Below are 7,680 nucleotides of genomic sequence, written 5' to 3'. Positions count from 1 at the left end.
ATATAACCAAGGCCTTGAAATTAATTTATGCTAATATTTTAACTCTGTGGAACTATATTTTCCTCTTACTTTCATTTTAAAATGTACAGCCTCACAGAGGTGTGTAACTTTTACCTACTCATTCTTTTTTAATTTAAATTCAATTAATTGATATATAATTTATTATTAATTTCAGAGGTAGAGGTCATCATCAGGTAGAGGTCATCAGTCTTAGATAACACCCAGTGCTTATTAATCATGTGCCCTCCTTAATGTCCATCACCCAGTTACCCATCATTTTTAACAAAAGAGAGTAAGATTGCCCCTGTGGTAGAAAGCTCTTAATAAATTAAGGAATTAGGAGAATAACAGTCTCGTAATAAAACACTTAGATTGTAACCAGCCCTACCTCTTCCTCCAGAAAGTTTTCTTCCTTGATGTTTTATAAGTGATTAGCTTCACAGTACAGATGTTTTTTTATAGATCAGCACCTGCATATTTATGCTCATTTTAATCTATATTTACATGGCAGCTATCACTCTGAAATCAAAGCTTCTTGAATCACAAATTGGGATAAACTCAATTAACTACATCAAAAAAGTTTGATAGCAAAAGAGACTGGAAAAAAAATCATTTGAGTCCTTATACATAATCCTTGCATCTGAAGGAACAGTTCAGTTTTAAACCAAAAAGCATGAGATGTTGTAGAAGTCCTTCAAAATAAAAGCCTAAAGCTGAGTCCCTGTCCTAAATGTATTTGTAAACCAATCAAGAATTCAGAGCCTACATGACTCATTCCACCTGTGGCAGAGTGAGTTATTGAGTGGCTTAGTATTGGTGGGTGCAGTTGGAGAAGGCTTCTTGGGGGAAGAGAGGAATTCTCTGAATATAGGGGGATGAAGTGTGGTTATGTTCTTAGAGAAAAGAGACAAGCATTTTAGACTGTAAATCTCCATGATGGTAGAAAACACATCCCCTTCCTGTTGTACGCCGAGCACCTACCACACAGGTTGGCTGAATTACTTTGAAGGGAGTTTGAGTTAGTGGAGACAGAAACTTACAGAGTAGGCATGTAATGGCAAAAATCAGCCTGGATTGAGTGGAGGGTGTATTCTGGGATGACTAATTTAGATGCAGGGGGAGAGGCATGACATAGACTGTACTTTAAAAGCTGAAAGAGAAATAAACAGGAATTATAAGTAACCCAATACAGAAGTGATTACTGGGCATTTTTTTTTCAGTGAAATGGTGGGATTATCTGGTTTATAGGAATACACATCTTTGATTGTACATATTGACTATCAACTAACCTGTATTGCAACTCAGTAGGGGAAGAACTTAGGTTGTAGAAATATGATGTGATGCAAATGAATTTTGATAAAATTGATTTCAGCTCTCTAGCAAAGATGAACCTATATTTTATTGTCTTGTAAGATATTAATCAGTTTTGTATCTACTAGCAACTTTAGTTACCATCCCTGATTTTACATACATATATATGCATTTATATATATAGGCATATACTTATACATATATGTACATATATACATGCATGTCTATTCTCTTCTCCTTTGAATTATTTTTACCATTGATTCCCTCAGTCATTTATTCTCTGACTTTGATGCTGGTTCTTCTTATATTTGAATGATAGTCATAATTTTGCTCTTTTGAAAATTTTACATTAGTAACAGGATGAATTGGTTTGGGGTAGAAATTCAAAGTCTAGTGATCAACCAAGATTGTTATAAAGAATTGTTTTCCTCAATACTCCAAGTCTGAGTTTGAGGTTCTAGATTTGGGTAACCACACTATTTTGGAAAAGAGCAACAGAATTAGAGATATTTTGAGAAGAAAACCAGAACAGGGTTTGATGATATGTTTGTAGAGGAGCTAAATGATACTTCTCCTACAAAATGGAGGTGGAAGTAACTCATTTTGCTCATTTCTCTCTCTCTGTTTTTTTTTTTTAATTTAATTTAATTTATTTATTTATTTGAGAGAGAGAGAGAGTACAAGCAGAGGGAACAGCAGAGACAGAGGGAGAAGCAGGCTCCCTCAATGAGGGGCTTGATCCCAGGACTCCAGATCATGACCTGAGCCAAAGGCTGATGTTTAATGGACTGAGCCGCCCAGGCAGCCCTCACTCACCTCTTTACTCTGGTAACATCCTTCCCATTGTATTGTGCTGGAGGAAATGTGGTCCAGATCTTGACGATTGCTTGGATCATTTACAATAAGAAGATGGATTTTTGTAAACAAGCTTGGAAAAAACCTCAGGCAAAGCAAACCAGAGAAAACTCCAGGAAAAATATACTTTAAAAAACTTTGTCAACATATACACCTTCTTCAAATGTATTCATTTGTTTTTCCAGTTAACTTTTTTTTTTTTAAAGATTGTATTTATTTATTTGACAGACAGAGATCACCAGTAGGCAGAGAGGCAGGCAGAGAGAGGGAGAAGCAGGCTTCCTGCTGAGCAGAGAGCCCAGTGTGGGGCTCGATCCCAGGATCCTGGGATCAGACCTGAGCTGAAGGCAGAGGCTTTAATCCATTGAGCCACCCAGGTGCCCCTCTAATTAACTTTTAAATATGTTATTGCGATAGAAACAATACAAGAAACCTTAGTGTTCAGGGAAGATAAAAAGTAACGTAAGTTATGGCATATTCATTCATCAGAGTATTATTCATTCATGAAGAAGTCTATGCAACTGATATTGTAACAATTGCCTATCATTTAATTTGTTCAGTAGCTTATTAATTTGCAGATAAAATTTGACTTTAATAAGGAAAACAAACAAAAACATAGATCAACTGACTGAGATTCTCCTGTGTTGTGCCCAGGTATCTGTATTTATAAATTTCCAGATAATTCTGTTTCAGCGGCCAGGTTTTAGACCCATTAGTCAAACTTAACAGTTTCTGACTCATAATAATTTATTTAGGAATATGCTTTCTTCTTGCCTACTTGTATCCTTGTTATTCCAAAGCCAGAGAGCAACTTGAATGCTTTTAATAGGGAAACTTTCTGGTAAATTTTGATGTCTTAGACATTTACTTAATAAATATTGTTGAGTACCATTGTATGCCAGACATGTTAATGGGTACTGGGGATGTGTCACCAAACTAGATAAACTTAAGAAACCCTGATCCCTTTATTTAAACAGAGTCACTAGAGTGTAAATTATTATAACATAAGCACAATCTAGAGGCTTAAATCTTAATGATTTGGTGTAACTAAATAGAGCAGTAACTCTATATGTTAATGAACTTTATTGAAAGGAACAACTTGTATGGATGGCAGGGTAGCGTTTCTACATCCTTACCCAAGTGCAGCAGTTTTAACAAACATTTGAATTATGCTGACTCTATGCCCAGCACTTCTAAGCATTTTATATGCATCAGTAATGACATCAGATTATAGCAGAGTCCAAGATCACAGAGCAGGATAATCTGTCTTCACCAGCCCTGTCACACACAGCTCAGTTTCTTACTTTCTCACAGACAAAGATGCCAGCCAAAGCCCTGTTATTTGCTCAACATTTGTTCTGCTTTGGCGGCGCTGGGAAGACTTGACCCCTCCTCTACCACCTTCCTTCCTGTTTCCTGGAGTTCTCTTCTTTTCCAGTCAGGTGCAGCATGCCCACTACCTGTGAGGCTCTGAGCAGTCGGCTTTCCCCTTCCTGATCTCATATAAACTTTGAAGCAGCTCTGTGAGGGAGGAATTCATATAGTGTTTTACAGAACAAGGCTGAGAATGTTTGAAGCTTTAGATCTAGCCCCAGACTCTGAATCATGGTTAATGTCTATGTGTGATTTTTTTTTTTTTTAAGATTTTACTTATTTATTTGGCAGACAGAGATCACAAGTAGGCAGAGAGGCAGGCAGAGAGAGAGGAGGAAGCAGGCCTCCCGCTGAGCAGAGAGCACAATGCGGGGCTCGATCCCAGGACCCTGGGATCATGACCTGAGCTGAAGGCAGAGGCTTTAACCCACTGAGCCACCCAGGTGCCCCATCTATGTGTGATTTACAAGTGATCTAACGTACTTTTTTAAAGATCTTATTTATTTATTTACTTATTTATTGAGAGAGAGACAGGACAGGCATGGGGAAGGGGTAGAGCCACCCAGGCCCTCCTCTACCATACTTTTTTTTTTTTTTAATTTTATTTATTTACTTGACAGAGACAGAGAGATCACAAGTAGGCAGAGAGGCAGGCAGAGAGAGAGGAGGAAGCAGGCTCCCTGCCTCACAGAGAGCCTGATATGGGGCTCGATCCCAGGACCCTGAGATCATGACCTGAGCCGAAGGCAGAGGCTTTAACCCACTGAGCCATTAAACAGTAGGATTCTGAGTACCTCTGGCCTGGTGATGGAGGTATTAGGAAATCAGGAATACTTAAGTAATGGAAGTTATTAGAATGGATCTAGTAATTAGCATGGATGAAATACTCATGAGTGTTCATTATCTTGTTATGCTTTATAATCCACAATTTTATCATTGTCTATATAAATTACATATTTGTGTGTGTGTGTGTGTGTATCAATTAAAATAGATGAGGGAAAATAAAACAATATAAAATTTCTGTTTAGGTCTGGATAAACAATCAAATTGCTTGGGGTGCCTAGGTTGTTCAGTCTGTTGAGCATCTGCCTTCAGCTCAGGTCATGATCCCAGGATCTTGGGATCAACCCTGACTCGGTCTCCCTGCTTATCGGGGAGCCTGCTTCTCCCTATGCATGCCACCCTTTCCCCTGGCCCTGCTTGTGTTTTCTTGCTCTATCTCAAATAAATAAATAAAATCATTTTAGAAAACCCAATAAAATTGGTTGATAACTTAGCATGTATTTGAAAATATACAAATTCTAAGATACAATTGAGTTACTTTCTCCAGTTCCTTAAATCACCATGTTGTTGGAGCACTAGTTTTTCACTAGAACTTTTAGCTTGATCATCATAAATTTTGGTTGCACTAGGTTATTAATAGTTAAACAGTTTTCTTTTCAGCTTGATATATTATTTAAAGTGCAGGCGAACCTGCAGAAAACTACAGTGATTTAAACAAGATATGAATGTATGTCTCTCTCAGGTTTGGTCCAGAGATGGGCAGAAGACCCAGAGCAGGTAGAGGTTCTGAATTTTATCACTGAATCTAGATTAGCTGCTTAACTGCTACTTCACCCTGACTTCACAACTGGGGTAAGTGAAGGGCAAGGGAAGCAGCCTCCTTTCTAAAGAAGTAATCCAGAAGTAGGTGTACACAACACCTCTAATCAGGCTGCTTCAGTCACATGACCACAACCAGGTGCAGGGGTGCTGGGTGCAGGGGAGGCTTGGAATAGTAGTTGATGGACAGGGCAGTGAGGGTAAGAGGCACTCACAAAAGCTGGGTGGGAATAGGGGCTTCTATATTTTTGGGAGAAAGGAGAACAATGGAACCTGGAAGATGATTAGCAATCTTTGCCCAAATGTCCAAAAGTCTTAATATGCTAGAGTGTATGGCAAATATCCTGGCATGATGGGTGGGATTGAGGTGGCCATGAAGTGGGATTTGACACAGGATTTCTCAAACGGATTTAAATTGCTTTCTTTGTAGTCCTTAGATGTGATGAACCAGTGGCATGTCCTGGGGCTCCAACCTGACCTTGGAAGTGAATTCAGCCTGACTGGAATGTTGAGCCAGCCATGTGCAAGTACCCATACAGATAAAATGGCCTCCCAAGTGTCTAAAATGGCACAAAATTATTACCTGTAGTGACAAGAGATCATTTGACTTGAGTCTTCTAGGTCAGATCTGAGCCTGCTGTGAGGTGGCTTTTATACTTGTGAAGTAAGAAGGACAAGGGGGGAAGGTATATCTCCATCTTTTCAAACTCACGCAGAGGGGCAGAGAAAACGGAATCCTCAGACTCAAACCCTTAAAAATGGAAATAGAGCTGATTTACCATGTGCAGTGAATAAAATATAAGTCAATGGTACCAGGTACCCATTCTCCCCAAAATCATATTACCCAATCTTGGTTCCAGGACATTTTCAAGGTTTCAAAGAAAACATGACAGGAGAAAAATAATGATAATAGCTCATCTGAAACTGTGTCAGGGTTGAACTGGGTTTCTACCAAATACCCTATCCAAAAGAATAGAATTGGGTCTCAGGGTGTCACCTTGATAGAAGAGTGTGGTTTGCAATCCAATGGAGCCTTGTGCTGTGGCCATATCCCACGCCTTTTTTTGAAGCAGCCTTCAAGCTATTTAATAAGTGGGATTGTGCTCTTAACTAATTAAAAGCAAGGTCTTTTCTTTCTCCCCCACCATTGTCCTTTTTATTCATAAGGTATACTTCGTGTGTGTGTATGTGAGTGTGTGTATGCATGTATTCTCAATGGCTTTATCTTGCTTGAATATAAAAGTAAAATAACACTACAAATTGGAATACTAGAAATTAGAATACTTTTGAGATGAACAACGACTGTATGAGCTCACCACTTTGGCTATCTTATCAAATTCATAGAGTTTACTTTATTCTCAGTAAATTGCTCTAGACTATCATATCTGTAATTTTCCTATCTACATTGTCTCATTGTTCAATGATAGGAATCTAATCTTCCTAGCTCATGAACAAAATTTAGCCAATACAAAATCTTCTAAGCATTATTTGCATATGAAAGCAGAGTGGGAAATGTCTGTATCCAAAATTAATTAGTTAACAGTGTTCTACAATGTAGAGTATCAGGAAAAAGGTATGTTTTTCTAGTTTATGAGAGCATAGAAGTAGTTTTGCCAATGGATGGGGAGGATGTAGAAAAATATTTGAGAGGAGATTGAAGAACTTTTGACCAAGACTCCTTTATAACATGGTCAAAAAGTTTTGTTTGTTTAAAGCCAGGCTTGAACAAGTAGATCATGGTACCAGAGGCTCTTCTGGACATCCTGAATTCAAGAATACCTACTAAGGTCTTTTGAATCATATTAGACGTTTTCTTCTTATAGGCTCCGCTAATTCCAGGAACTAGGACCACCATGAGCAGTGATGAAGTAAGAAGACTGATCAGGAACATTAAGAGCTTCTGAAAACTTCTGGATGATTCTAAGTTACCTGTAGGATAGGGCTGCTTTTGTTTCTTTATTTATTTTTTTGTGAGTGAGCAGAGAGGGACAAGCAGACTCTACACTGAATGCTGAGCAGGACACAGGATCATGACTCTGAGATCATGACCTGAGCTGAAACTAAGGGTCGGACGCTTAACCAAAGGAGCCATCCAGGTGTCCCACTTTTTTCTTTTAGAAAGATTCAATTCCCTGTTTATTTGTTCTCACATCAATGCTGTATTCAATAAAAACCACTTTCTTGCGACTTTCCTAATAATGAGCCACTTTCATAACCTGCAGTTGATATGAATGACTTAATGAACCAGTAAAATTTCATTTTAGGTATCAAAGAAACAGTTTTTAGAAAGATTTAAGGTAGTAGTATAACTTCATATTACATGTCTTTTCAATAGTTGTAATCTTATTTTTGAGAAGAATTAATGGGATTTCTCAACAGAGACACAGTTGGAGTTGAATAATTTTGTGATAAAGCATAGTGGGATATTTTTCAGATTCAGAAGTTTTTGCTCTACTATTGGGATTAAAAAATCTCATTTATTCAAGAGCACTATGACTTGTTCCATTATACAGTGGGGACAATTTGCAAAAGAAACTA

The sequence above is a fragment of the Neovison vison genome, chromosome 6, assembly GCF_020171115.1.
Source record: "Neovison vison isolate M4711 chromosome 6, ASM_NN_V1, whole genome shotgun sequence".
NCBI lineage: Eukaryota > Metazoa > Chordata > Mammalia > Carnivora > Mustelidae > Neogale > Neogale vison.
The sequence above is the reverse complement of the archived record's forward strand: the minus strand, read 5'-3'. Positions refer to the sequence as shown.